At 39.0% G+C, this 12,255-nt stretch overlaps 1 protein-coding gene across 7 annotated transcripts in view; it reads left to right on the top strand.

Annotated features, from left to right (window-relative positions):
- The first annotated feature begins 277 nt into the window (after positions 1–277).
- The window catches only part of TENM1 (teneurin transmembrane protein 1), a 1,405,227-nt gene continuing 1,393,249 nt past the window's right edge, over positions 278–12,255 (top strand). For all 7 annotated transcript variants that reach the window (XM_030575184.1, XM_030575189.1, XM_030575193.1 and 4 more), the window contains exon 1: positions 278–521. The gene's annotated coding sequence lies outside the window, so the exon portion shown is untranslated. The remainder of the gene's footprint in view (positions 522–12,255) is intronic.

Raw genomic sequence — 12,255 nt, forward strand, 5'->3', positions numbered from 1 at the left:
CACAGGGCAGTTGGGATTAAATATAGCCCTGTGGTTAAACACTATCCCCAAAGAAAATGCAGTTATATTTAAACCAGGGCTCTGTCTTCTTGTGTCATTACAGCCCCACTGTTTTCTAAAAAGCAAGCGTGCTCTGTGATATAGAAGGTGGAAACTGGGAAGCTGGCTCTGCTAAACCTTGCCTAATGCAAACTGCTTTAGTATGCACGTCACATCATGCCAGCTATACTGCAGGGAGCAAGCAGTTATCGCACAAGCGTGCATCCTCAGAGCCAGGATAAACACTCCGTTACTCTCCCTCTAAACTGCTCTTCTGGGAGGGAGAGAAAATAAATAGAGTGAGAGAGAGAGAGAGAGAGGCATTTGAAGTAACCTTTTTAAGGAGAAGGCAGCAGCCAATAGAACCTTTTCTTATTTTTTTTCCACTTCTTACTAGAGAAAACCGTGTTATCTCAGCAATTAAGGAGAAGAGCCAGCATCTAGGGTTCCAGGCTGTGAGGGGAAGTAGCAACTTGTACCAGGTAGGAAGCCCTTTCAGCATCCTCTTTAATTCATGCAGCTCAGTTACTATAGTACTTGCTATGTTACAATACTGTGACTGACTTCTGGAGACCTTGTGTCTATTAGCCACCATTCCCTGAGTGAAAGGGACCGTGGGGAGCCTTAATTGTCAATGACCTTCAGGGTATTTCTTGGAAAGGCACTAATACTTAGTGCTGTAAAGTAAGGCAATCTAGACTTCCATCTAACTGCTTAGATGTGTGCATTTAGCATCAGGATGCAGTTGGTCGAAACTGCAGCTGTTACCCATATATGAACCCATGTCACAAATGAGTAAAAATTAGCCATTTTATAACAACAGAAACAGCTGCTCTGCATATTTAGCAACACTGATGTACTACTGTCCCAAACTTATTACCATAAATTCATTGTGTGCTCTAAAGTAAGCAAATAGGCTTTAGTGTATTCAGAGTTATTCCGACATTTAATGTACTATTACATTTTCGTAGTCACTCATGCATATTTCATTAAGAGTTTTTATAAACTTTTCTGTTGCAGACATGTCTTCTGTTGTAGATTGATACTCTGCCACTAAATAATGAACAATAAAAATAATTGTGAGCCTTGAATTGAACTGCTGGCAATAATACTTTCCAGAATTACTTGCTGAAAGGCTGTTAGAATACAGGAAGACTTCTGCAAGGTTTGGGAAGAGGGTGTGGAATGGGATGGAACACTGAGTTTTGGGGATGCTCTTTTTTTCTGCCTTTACTCTCACCAATGAAAAAAAAAATACAAAAACAAAAGCCCTACTAACCTGATTTGAGATCCTTCTGTTCACAACTTTCTACTTGACATTTTATGTTTTTGTTGAATCAAATGAATTAACCTTTACTTGACATTCACATAACCTTTTCACGTTGCGATGGTCATGTGACTTAAGTTTCTTATTAAAAAACATGAATTTGACAGTAGGATATGCTTTTTTAAAAATTCATGGCTATTAAATTTTCTCAGAGCCTAAGTTCGTCTGCAAGAGCTATCATGATGTTTACCCAAAGAGTTGATCCTTTTAAAGTTTTGTTGTTTAACGCTAAATTTAAGTTACGGTCTTTTTTTAAGTAGCGGTTGGGTCTTAGGCAAACTTTTACAGTCTTATCATGGCTTTGTCTGTAATATCAGACTCTTGTGACTGGTGAATTCTGTTAGGATAAAGCAAAAATCTCTTTTGAAGGCAAAAACGTGTGAGCAAGAATACGAGGTCTCCGCTTTACCTTCCTATAACAGAATTAGAAAACCTGTGTTCTTCAAAGCATTCAGTGCTTAGGCCCACTAATTTCACAGATGTTCAGCATGAGTTAATATTAGACATAATTCTGTGCCTAGGCTTCTGATGGCATCCATACGACCTTTTGCATCTTCTGACTGCTTTATTTAATATCTAGAAAAATATCATCAGCATAAATACTTTCATAAAGATGCATTGTGTTTTATTTGCGGTGGGGAAAAATTCTGTTGAAAGAAAATGAGTGTACTTTGTATTATTATATCCTTTTTTAGTCTTTTGGCATGTTAAATGTCCTGGGGAAAACACAATGTTCAGAATTTATAATTATGCCTGATAGTAAATCAATGCTATGGAATTTACAAATATTTGCATATTATTCAGCCCAGGTGAAGTCAATTAGGTCCAATGAGCTCCCTGAACAGTCTCAATTTAAGAGCCCTGATACCACATGAAAGGAGTTTTATCCTCCATGCCTTATTTTTTACTGAACTGTCATTTGAGGGACACAGAGAAGTCCAGCTTCTTGGAGGTTTCTCCATTGTTTAGAAGTACTCTGTTTTCAGTCAACCTGTTATGATACACAATTGGAAGGAAACCTGAAACAGAAAATTGACCACTGAAGTTCTGACTCCTTTGATATGTGTTGCTGCTAAAAGAACATGATAAAGAAAGTAAGAACATGTCTTCTGTTTTCGTAGAGGTAAATATTTATGAGATGTCATGCTCAATGGAGTTATTAATTTAAGGGCATTGAGAAAAATAGCAAGAAACATGATGATGTGGAAATATGTCATAAATACAAATTTGGTGTACAATTTTAAGCAAATTCAAATTTTGTTTCTTATCTGCAAGGTGTGCACGCTTGTTCCTGTAAAGATTCTAAGATTTCCCTAAGGAGACATTCATCCCTAACATGATCCCAGAAAAGTTAATGGAGTCAGAAAATTAACTTGGTTTATATAATTTTGTTTTTGTCTAACCATCTGAGTTACAAAGAGTCACTGATATGGCACATTTGCCATCTCTAAAAGGAGGGTGTGTTTAGAGAATCAGGTATCAGGATGTTTGTTTTCTTTTCAAATCTGCTGCTGACTTGGTGTGTCATTTAACTTTTCTGTGCCTCAGTTTACCTATCTGTAAGATGAGTGTTTGCCTATTTTTGCAGTGCTTGTGATGTTTAATGTTTGTGAAATGTTTAGATCCTTAGATGAATGGTGACATTTACATATTTCAAAATCTTGTTAACGCGCAATGCACGTTAGACATTACAAAGACTGAAGCACCTTGTTTTAATTAATAGAGAAATGATAAACCTTTAAGTCAACTATTCATGTGGATTTCATCTTCTAAAGAGGGTAACAGACTTTGCACGATGACAACTTGTAGAAATATTTCCTGTTTCATTTTATTGCTCTTCTAATGATTGTATTCCAGTGTTTTAAACCTTTCCCCCATTCCTGGTAGTACTAAAATCTGTGCAACTTTTTTTTTTCTGTTTGTAACTTATGAATGTGACTTTAAAACAGTGTGTGTGTTGATTTTTACATTGATGATAGTGTGTGCTACTGAAAGGTGCTGGGTGAACATTATAATCCTTGGAGGCTCAGATTCTTTATTCATTTATACAACAGGTTTGAGACATGCAAGGTTCTTCATATTGTCCTTCCACAGTGTTTCAACCCTGAGCTGCAAGAGACCATCTTTAGAGAGTAAGGTTTGAATGTGCATTGGGCTTTGCTAGTGCGTGGACCTATGTGCATCCCATTGCCTTTAATGAGACTCTTCATGACTACGGGGGAGCATGCTAGCAGATCTCTATACAGGAGAAAGGCCTTTAAGAGTAGTTCAATCTTTGTGGCCCAGTCCCTGAATTTTCATCTTTGTTTTAATAAATAATTGGAGATATACCTATCTCCTAGAACTGGAAGGGACCTTGAAAGGTCATTGAGTCCAGCCTCCTGCCTTCATTAGCAGGACCAAGCACTGATTTTGCCCCAGATTCCTAAGTGGCCCCCTCAAGGATTGAACTCACAATCCTGGGTTTAGCAGGCCAATGCTCAATCCACTGAGTTATCCCTCTCCCCTGTCACTGTTAGCACCCTTTTTGTAAGGGGGTTTTCTTACATGGGCAACAATCTGAATACAGCTGAAATGACTGACTAACTCATGTCTTCTGGTCCACCACACAGTTGTTATTCAGTAATCAATTTTGGTCACTCCGTCACGGGACTTTTTACCAGAGCTCTGAGCTATCCTGCCCTGTGGCATTGAGCCTGATAGCTCAGCTGCTGCTAAGGTGAGTGAGGGTTAGATCTATTCTGAAAATCATATTTGCTGCAATGTGCATATGTAAGGTTCAAGCAAATGTACAAGCAAATAGTATTTCTTCCTTCCCTTCGAATCTCTCCTGAGATAAAACTGACCAGAAGATACAATATATGTTTAACCATAGCATAAAGGTTATAACAACAAAAAGTATGAGCTACAAAGCTTTGGTATAAATAGGAATTATTATGTGTCTCCCAAGAGGCCATTATCTCTTGATCTCACTTTAGATAGATTTTTCATAAGATCTTTGTTTTTGAAACAAAACAATAAATGGACACCCTAATAGCTCATTACTCTGCACATGGAGGAATGATGATTCCATAACAATCCAATGCTGTGTGATGGTAGGAAAAGACTGTCCCTCCCTTTTTTTGAGGGGGGCAACAGATATGTCCATGTTCAGAGGTATGTTCCTTCTTAAGTGGCTAGAAAACAAAAAATATTGGTCTGGCTTTTCTTTAACCTTCCAGATGTTAAATAATAATTTTTCAAGATGGAACCTTGATGACTAATGATGCTGATATTTTGCTTTGTGTGTAGAATCAAGTTCAGAGTTAATATTGTAGCTGCTTAATGCTGGGCTATGTTGCCAGCTTGAAAGAAATAGCAAGTTACTTACCAGCACAACTTTTGAGATTTATTTAGTCAATAATCCCCAAGAAACCAGTCATTACTAGCAATTAACTGCTGGTTTGTTAGCTCACTGTGGACCATTAATGCTCTAACAAAGTGACTGTTAACTAATGCACCAGTAGCAAATTTTGCGGTGGCTATTGCTCTTACTCTATTTGTCTTCTATGTGGCATATGTTCTCTTTTATCTATCTCCCTCTCCCCCCACCCACCCACTTTGTTTAGCATCTAGAGAGTAGTTAACAACTGAATTTTGCCCAATTAATGCTTCTTCAGTAGGGGAAAAAACAATGGCATCCAGGCTGGATTTGATATATATATATAGTTGAAAATAATAAACATTAGCCTGCAGTGTGTTACCCTGGACCTGCATCTCTTTATCTTCTTATAACATTTTATACGTGATGCAATTAGTCAGAGATTATTTCTGATCATTTTATTGCTTAAATGAAATCATAATACTGAATCCAAACAGAGTGAAAGAGTATGCAACCAGACAATCCCAAATATTGATCTTAGAGCAGTTTTTCTGATGGAGGCTGTCCTCCAGGTGGAGGGAATTAAAAATAAAATAAAATAACATCCCAGGACATTTTGGACATCCCGTTATGTCTCAGCATGTCCAGAGCCCCAAAAGACATTGGACACCTGAGGGTATGATATAATGGTGAGATCCAGAAAATGGAGTCTAAGTGGGCTCCTAGTTTAATATGTTTTAGTGCTGTGTTTCATTCAGCCTCATTTTTCAAGGACCACAAGGGGGAGAATTGGAATAACTAATACTCTTTTCTTATAATACAAAAAAAGTCAATAGCTCAGGGTGTAAGTGTGGGTGTGTTAACTTTTTAGCTAATGGAATTGAGGTGTGCAGCTCCACTAGGCTGATTAGAACCATCAAAAAATATGCCATGTTACAATGAAATGAAGAGAGATGGATTTAGGTCAGTATCTAATGAGTGCTAGATACAGTGCACTTACGTTCTGTGCAGGAAAAACAAAAAGCGAAAAATACAGTTTGGCGTAACTCAGTATAAATTGGGCAGTCACTTCCATTAGTCTTTAGTTTGACTCTTACCTGGTACCGAAATTAAAAACCAAAAAACTCCAAATAGAATTATCATGTAAGTATTGGAGGTGAACAAGCAGAAAGGCTTGTCAATATCATTTAGTGTGCATTTATGAAGACAGTGTGATCTTGTATCCTAAGGTGGACTAGAGCACGTGGTTCCTTTTTTAATTCCTTTTTTAAAAGAATCTTACAGCCTCAAGTTTTTCTACCAGTCCTAGTCATCAAAAGTGGTCCACGAAATACCGGTAACTGTTTTTTTGCACACGGAAGATAGAGATGGGAGGGAGAGGGGTTCTAGGTTGTTTTTTTAAAATATTGCATTAATTTGGTACAAGAGATCAAGATCGTCACACTGAATATTTATATTTTGTTTTGAAGTATCTCTTCAGATAATGTCATCTGTGAAGTAATTCATCAGAGGTAACCTTGCAGAATCATTGTGCTCAGTATAATGCATAAGATGCATAGCAAATGTATGTCGTCACCAGTAAAGAAGCAAATGTATGCAATAGAAAGCCAGGAAAGAAAATTGTCCTTCTGAAGTGCTCAAATCATTCGGTATATGTTCTCTTTGTGTGCATCATGCTTGCTTCAGTGTTAATTGGAGTTAGATGCAGACATCAAGAGAAGAATAAAAACACCTTTGGAGAGAGGCAGTAAAGGTGAAGCAGAATTCTTCATGATAAATATCTTTCTTTCACTGTTTTCTATCTAAAAATTACTAGTATTTAATGGATAAGTTTTTCTTACATAAATTACACACACTGAAACATTGCCATTAGGCATTTGCAAGTATAAGGCTAATCATAAAAATCTGGAATGGGTGGCACACTTACCTAGGCCTGCCTGGAAAACACCTGTCAGATTCATAGGCAAAGTGGATTCAACAATCTATGCATAACAGAATCAGGTCTTTGGATCTGCAGAAATGACAGGCTGCCGTTTTCTAGTGACAGGAAAAAAAATACTTGTATAGAACAGCCAAAGCGTAGTTCACATAGGCTGGGGCTCTGATGACTTCTGATGATTGACTAATGTATTATTTGCCAGCAGTCCTGCTGAGATTGAGACTGCACACAGAGTAAGGTGCTATGCAGCATAAATAAGGGTAGCAGGATCTGCCCTTCAGACTCTAATACACTTATAATTTAATATGGTCTTGGGTGTATTGATAGAAAATAATCACCTAGGTTTAACATTTTACATAAGTGAACATAATTCTTGCAGAATGACAAGGGAATTGCATGTTACTGAACTCCTTGCATGTTTCTTGAATTTTTATTGTAATGGATACCAAAATTCAATTATTTAAAGCTGAATTACCACCACTATTAACGTGTTGACATATTACTTGCCATTGGGTGTCTCTGCAACTCCACAGAAACACAGCTGTATGTGTATCTTTCTGCCTGTTAATCAGAAGAATTCTCCTAGTGTGACTATAGTCAGAGAAGTCCCTTTAACTCCCCCCAACTACTTCTGTGATGCTCCCAAGAACTGAGATTGATACCTTAATGTAAATGTTACATTCCCCTTGCCTATCCCACAGTATGCTGTCAACGTTGCTACCTCTGCATTTCCTAGTGCATTCTGGCTTGTGCTGTATTTGTTTAGACTTATAACAAGAACAGGATGGGGTGGGGGAATTGTTTGCCTTGAATTCTATGTGCCTCTGGCATGGTATTAAAAATATATATTCCTACCTCCATGAAGATGGGCCTTTCAGCATGCGCTGTAATAAGTGTGGACCTTCTAGATTATCAGTGCTCCAGGAATGGGCTAGTTTTACTTTTGTATATTGTACCTTTGTGGTAGAGGGAGGGAAACAATAAATAACAGTGTAAGAATGACACCACCTTAGCAGGTGCTCCCTGTGTGTCCTTGAGTCACATCTGCTTACTTGCCGAACACAAACATGTTTTTTGGTGCTCTGAGCAGTGTAAACCAAATACAGCTATGGCAGTGTGAGATTGAATCTATTCTGCCTCATGCAGCAACAACAAAATGCCTAGCATGTCTGTAGGTGCCGTATAAGTAATAACGGAAATCATATTAATAACAAAACTGTCAGCTAGATTGCAGAATTTGTTCCTGGTGGTGATGTACTGTTGAGGCAGGGAGAGCAGAGTGAGACTTCTCAGACTCCAGCTGCGTCTGCAGTATTGGCAGCTTGGGAAGTAATCTTTTGACTTATGAAACAAGCACATGCTATATGAAATACATTCTACCTGCACTGCGCTCTATGCAGGTGGAGGCAGAGGGGATGAGGAGGTAAAAATCAACACCCATCCCGACCTATTCTGCCTCCCCACCTCCATAGCCTGTCAACTGGAATAGTAGCCACCTCCTCAGTTTTGCAGGGTGTAGAGGCTATTGGATCTGTTGGTGTGGGTCCCATGCATCCACAGTGGTGAGACCAATACAAAAGCAATTTTCATGCTGAATAGCAGGTACACAATACCCCCTGCACTGCTCTTTTGCTTAGATCCCCCTTTGTAGCCCTTTCCTACCACAAATGAATTCCAGCCAATGAGAGTAAATATAGAAATCTGTCACTTTTACTAGACACGGTCCTAAAATGTCACTTTTGGCTCTGGATCCAGATTTCCACATTCTGCAAATTTGGGTGCATTCAAGTTCTTTTTTTGGGGTGGGGAGGGAAGCAGAGAGTTGGGTGCAGCCTATAGTACACATAAACCAATGAATGGGGAGGTTTGTTTCCTACACTTTGTGTACAGATTTTCACTTTGCCAAATTGGTGTAATATGCTACTATCTACTAGAATGTACGATCTCACCCCAGTGTACGTGATGACACAATGTGACACGTTCACTTTGTTCGCCACAGCTGTCTCAGAAGAGAAGTTTGAAACACATTTATGGATGTTGATCTTTTTTTATTGTACATTTCATCATCTGCACTGGTATAGATGCTTAAAAATCCTGATTAAATATTTTTTGTTGTAAAATGATAAAGATTCTTTCCTCATGCATGGGCTTGTTTGGAAAGTTAGTTTAGACTCTTTGGCATGGAGTAGTGATATAAAATTATTTTGAAAAATATATATTCAGTAAGGAACCATAGCATTAATTATAGGAGTTTTTTTGGGCTCATTAAATTGTTTTAAGCTATTTGGTATTGCATTTCTTTCTATCACCCTTTTGGAATAACTTAATGAAACTAACAAGGGAAATTTAAAATAAGAAGGCTGTGCTTGTCTGATAGAGTATTAGGTTCTTTAGATTAGATGTTGATACAGTCTGTAAAACTGGCATTCTAGGTATTTCTCTGACACTGAAAGAGATTTACTAATAGACTCAGATGAATCCTCAGAGATGCTCTGGGAAATCCGCCAATTTCTCTAGTATACCATCAGTTAATATCACGTTTATTGGAGCTTCATAAAGCTTGTTTAATTTTGAAATTTCTTTGAAGCAACATTTGTTTGGAGGGGAAAAAGTTTTTGTTAGCATCAAGGGAGTGAGACCTGGGATGTTCATTGCCATTTCAGGGAAGGAGGCACCAAGGAGCTGTGCCCCGCAAAGTAGAAAAACATGCATGAGCAGAAGGGATAACTTATAGGCAACTGAACTGGGCAACTGATTTCTTTGTCAGAAAGGAAGTGATAGGTTTTTTTTTCCCTGATGAAGAAGCATCAGAAGAGCTGTAAACATGATTTCTCCTGTAGAGTGAAGTGAAGAATGGCTTTCCTCTTGTGGAGATGAATTTTCATCATGAATTAATGATGAACAAAATAGTTGCGCCCCTAACACAGGAAACTTTACTCCAGCCTTGAAAAATTCTATTTGCTGACTTGCCTGGGATAAGTCACTGTTCTGGTGGGTATGTATGATATAGAAACCAAAAGTCCTTTTCGCATCCTTCAGTAGGATGATGATGATAAACAGTGCAAAATAGTTCTTAGTGTTTTAAGTGTTTAAATAAACCAAAGAAACAATTAGGCTGAGTTTTAGTTTCCTGGACAAGAGAATAAAAACTTCCTTCTCTTCTGCTCTCCAGTCTTCCCTTGTTTGTTGCTAGTCATCTGAGTATCACATTCTTTCCACAAAAATGTGCAATAGGATTGACTTAGGATGGGTGAATCTCAAAGTTCAGAAGCTGTACTCAGATAAGCACCCAAAGTTTCAGTGATTACCCAACAGATTGCTGATATCTAGCAATCACACCAAGACAGGCATTCTTGAAATATTTCCAATAGGGCTGAATGAGAGCACGAGAACAGCTATTCTCAAGTTATTTTGTCATGTATGATTCTGATTTCAACTAGAACGAGAAAGTGGAACAGCAAGAAAAGAGGGAGAAAACGTTTTTCAGTGGCACAAAAAAATCATTTTAAGGGATGGGGAAAGGCTTCAGTCAGTTTTCATGTCAGCTGGCTCGCTCATCCCTCAATATCTATCCTATGGTTTTCCAGTGGCCATGTGAAAGTGAAATGTCCAAGCTGTGTTTTCACTAAGCATGTAACTAGTTTACTAGTGGAACAAGAATGGGAGAAGTTTCTTTTGCATCAAAATGACACACAGAATACATCGTCTTTGCAGGTGCCAAACATTCCATAGAGTCTGCATTTACATTGCCACTGTAAGGGAATCAGGGATCCTGACTGCAACATAGTTACAATAACTAGTGTAGATGGGACCTGACTACGTCTCCCCAGTCAGATTAAAACTGAGGTCAATCCAAAACTTTAATGCTGGTTGTGGCAGTGAGGTTAGGTCCTGTGTGAACACTAACTTGTAACTGCATTGTTACAGGGTTCTTAAACTTCCTTCTTGTTGTTGGGTACACAGCACTGAGGTGGATCACCATATGTGAGAAGGAAACACAGACTGTGCTATGCCTGTGGTCGGTAAATGGCATGCATGCCCATGGACTTTTCAGCAGCTTTTCAGAGAGTAAAAATGGTCTTGAACCTGGCTGTAAAAACTCATTTCAGAGTCATCATAGGAAGCCTTCAGTGCCAACTTATCAGAATGCAAAGATGAACTGTGCCAAGGCTCCTCTGACAGGCCAACACAAGGCTGGAGTTGGTTCATTTTTGTTATCACTGAGAAAGATTAAATAGGGTTTGCAATCAGCCACTGACTATAACAGGTTTGTTTGTTTGTGCTTATTAAAGAGTGAAGTATAAGACTGGTGGAGACAAGTTTTTTTTAAGCAAGGGAAATAATGAAAGATTGTTGTGAGTTTCTAAGTGAGTAAATTGTCAGGCCCTGCAGATACAATAAGTGGATATGGTAGGGGTTGAAGAAACCAATATCAGGTGCCTGCCCATGGCTCAGGAGCCTAAATGCTCTGTTAACCAAGTCGGTGTCGACTGCCATGCTGGAACCAATGAGGGTGAGAAATGGCTTGTGATAATTCAAGTGGCTTACAGCTCTACCTGCCAATTGTATCTTGCAGTTTCAATGAGATAATGGGTATTTCCTGGAAGAAAAACCTTTTAAAGGAAACCTATAGTGATGCTGTCATAACCCGTGTAGGAAGCAAAATGTAAGCAATATACTTGGGTTTTTGACTGGGATGGATTTTCAATGTAACTACATCAATCACAAAAATCTAATGTACCTATGAGAGATGTCTTTCTTTATTTGTAAGGAAAGACTGAGACTTTGAGTTAGGCTTTCAAGAATCTGCCACGCTTTTAATCTTCCAGTCTTCAAATTTCCACTCTTACTGTTTCCTTTAAGGTTTCTGAGTGCTGTAATGCAACAAGCAAATTTCCATTAGGCATACTACAATTAGAACTACCCCTAGCATTCAAAATACTGGGGCTGAAACCCAATGGCCTTGCTTATTTTGTAGTCGGTTTATTGGTTTTGACCCTATGTGCTCCCATTGCTGCATTAGCCATTATGAATCTGAGGCCATTCTAAGTGTTTGAGAAGAGGAAAAAAATCATCACCTTGATCTGTTGGACAGGAGAATAATTGAGATTAACCAAAGGCTCCGTTCCAGAAATCAATCTGGAAATGTCTGTCGAGGCCGCCTTGTAAGATTCTAACCACTTCCTAGCACCATTTACATTTGAAATATACTGCACTGAATGGAAAAGCCATTCTTGTGGTATTTGGGTAGTTGCACTTCCAACGAGAGGTAGCATAGAATCATAGTAATGAAGGGCTGGAAGGGACCTCAAGAAGTCATCTAATCTCTTGAAGGACCAAATAAACCTATCCCCATCCACATGGGCGGTGGGTATTGTAGGCAGGGGTAGGCTGTAACTTGTGAAACAGCCTAGCATGACCGTGCCCACACTTTGCCCCCAGGCTAGATCCCATCCTGCGATTCCCAGCACTCTGCCCTGGCTGGCTGGCCTGCCTCCCTAGAAACTCAGGGCAGGTGGTGTTTGGGCCGCGCTGTCTGGCGCACCACGGCTGGGGGTACTGAAGCCACGCCACCTGTTGCTCTGGGGT

The sequence above is a fragment of the Gopherus evgoodei genome, chromosome 9 (genome assembly GCF_007399415.2).
Source record: "Gopherus evgoodei ecotype Sinaloan lineage chromosome 9, rGopEvg1_v1.p, whole genome shotgun sequence".
Classification (NCBI taxonomy): domain Eukaryota; kingdom Metazoa; phylum Chordata; order Testudines; family Testudinidae; genus Gopherus; species Gopherus evgoodei.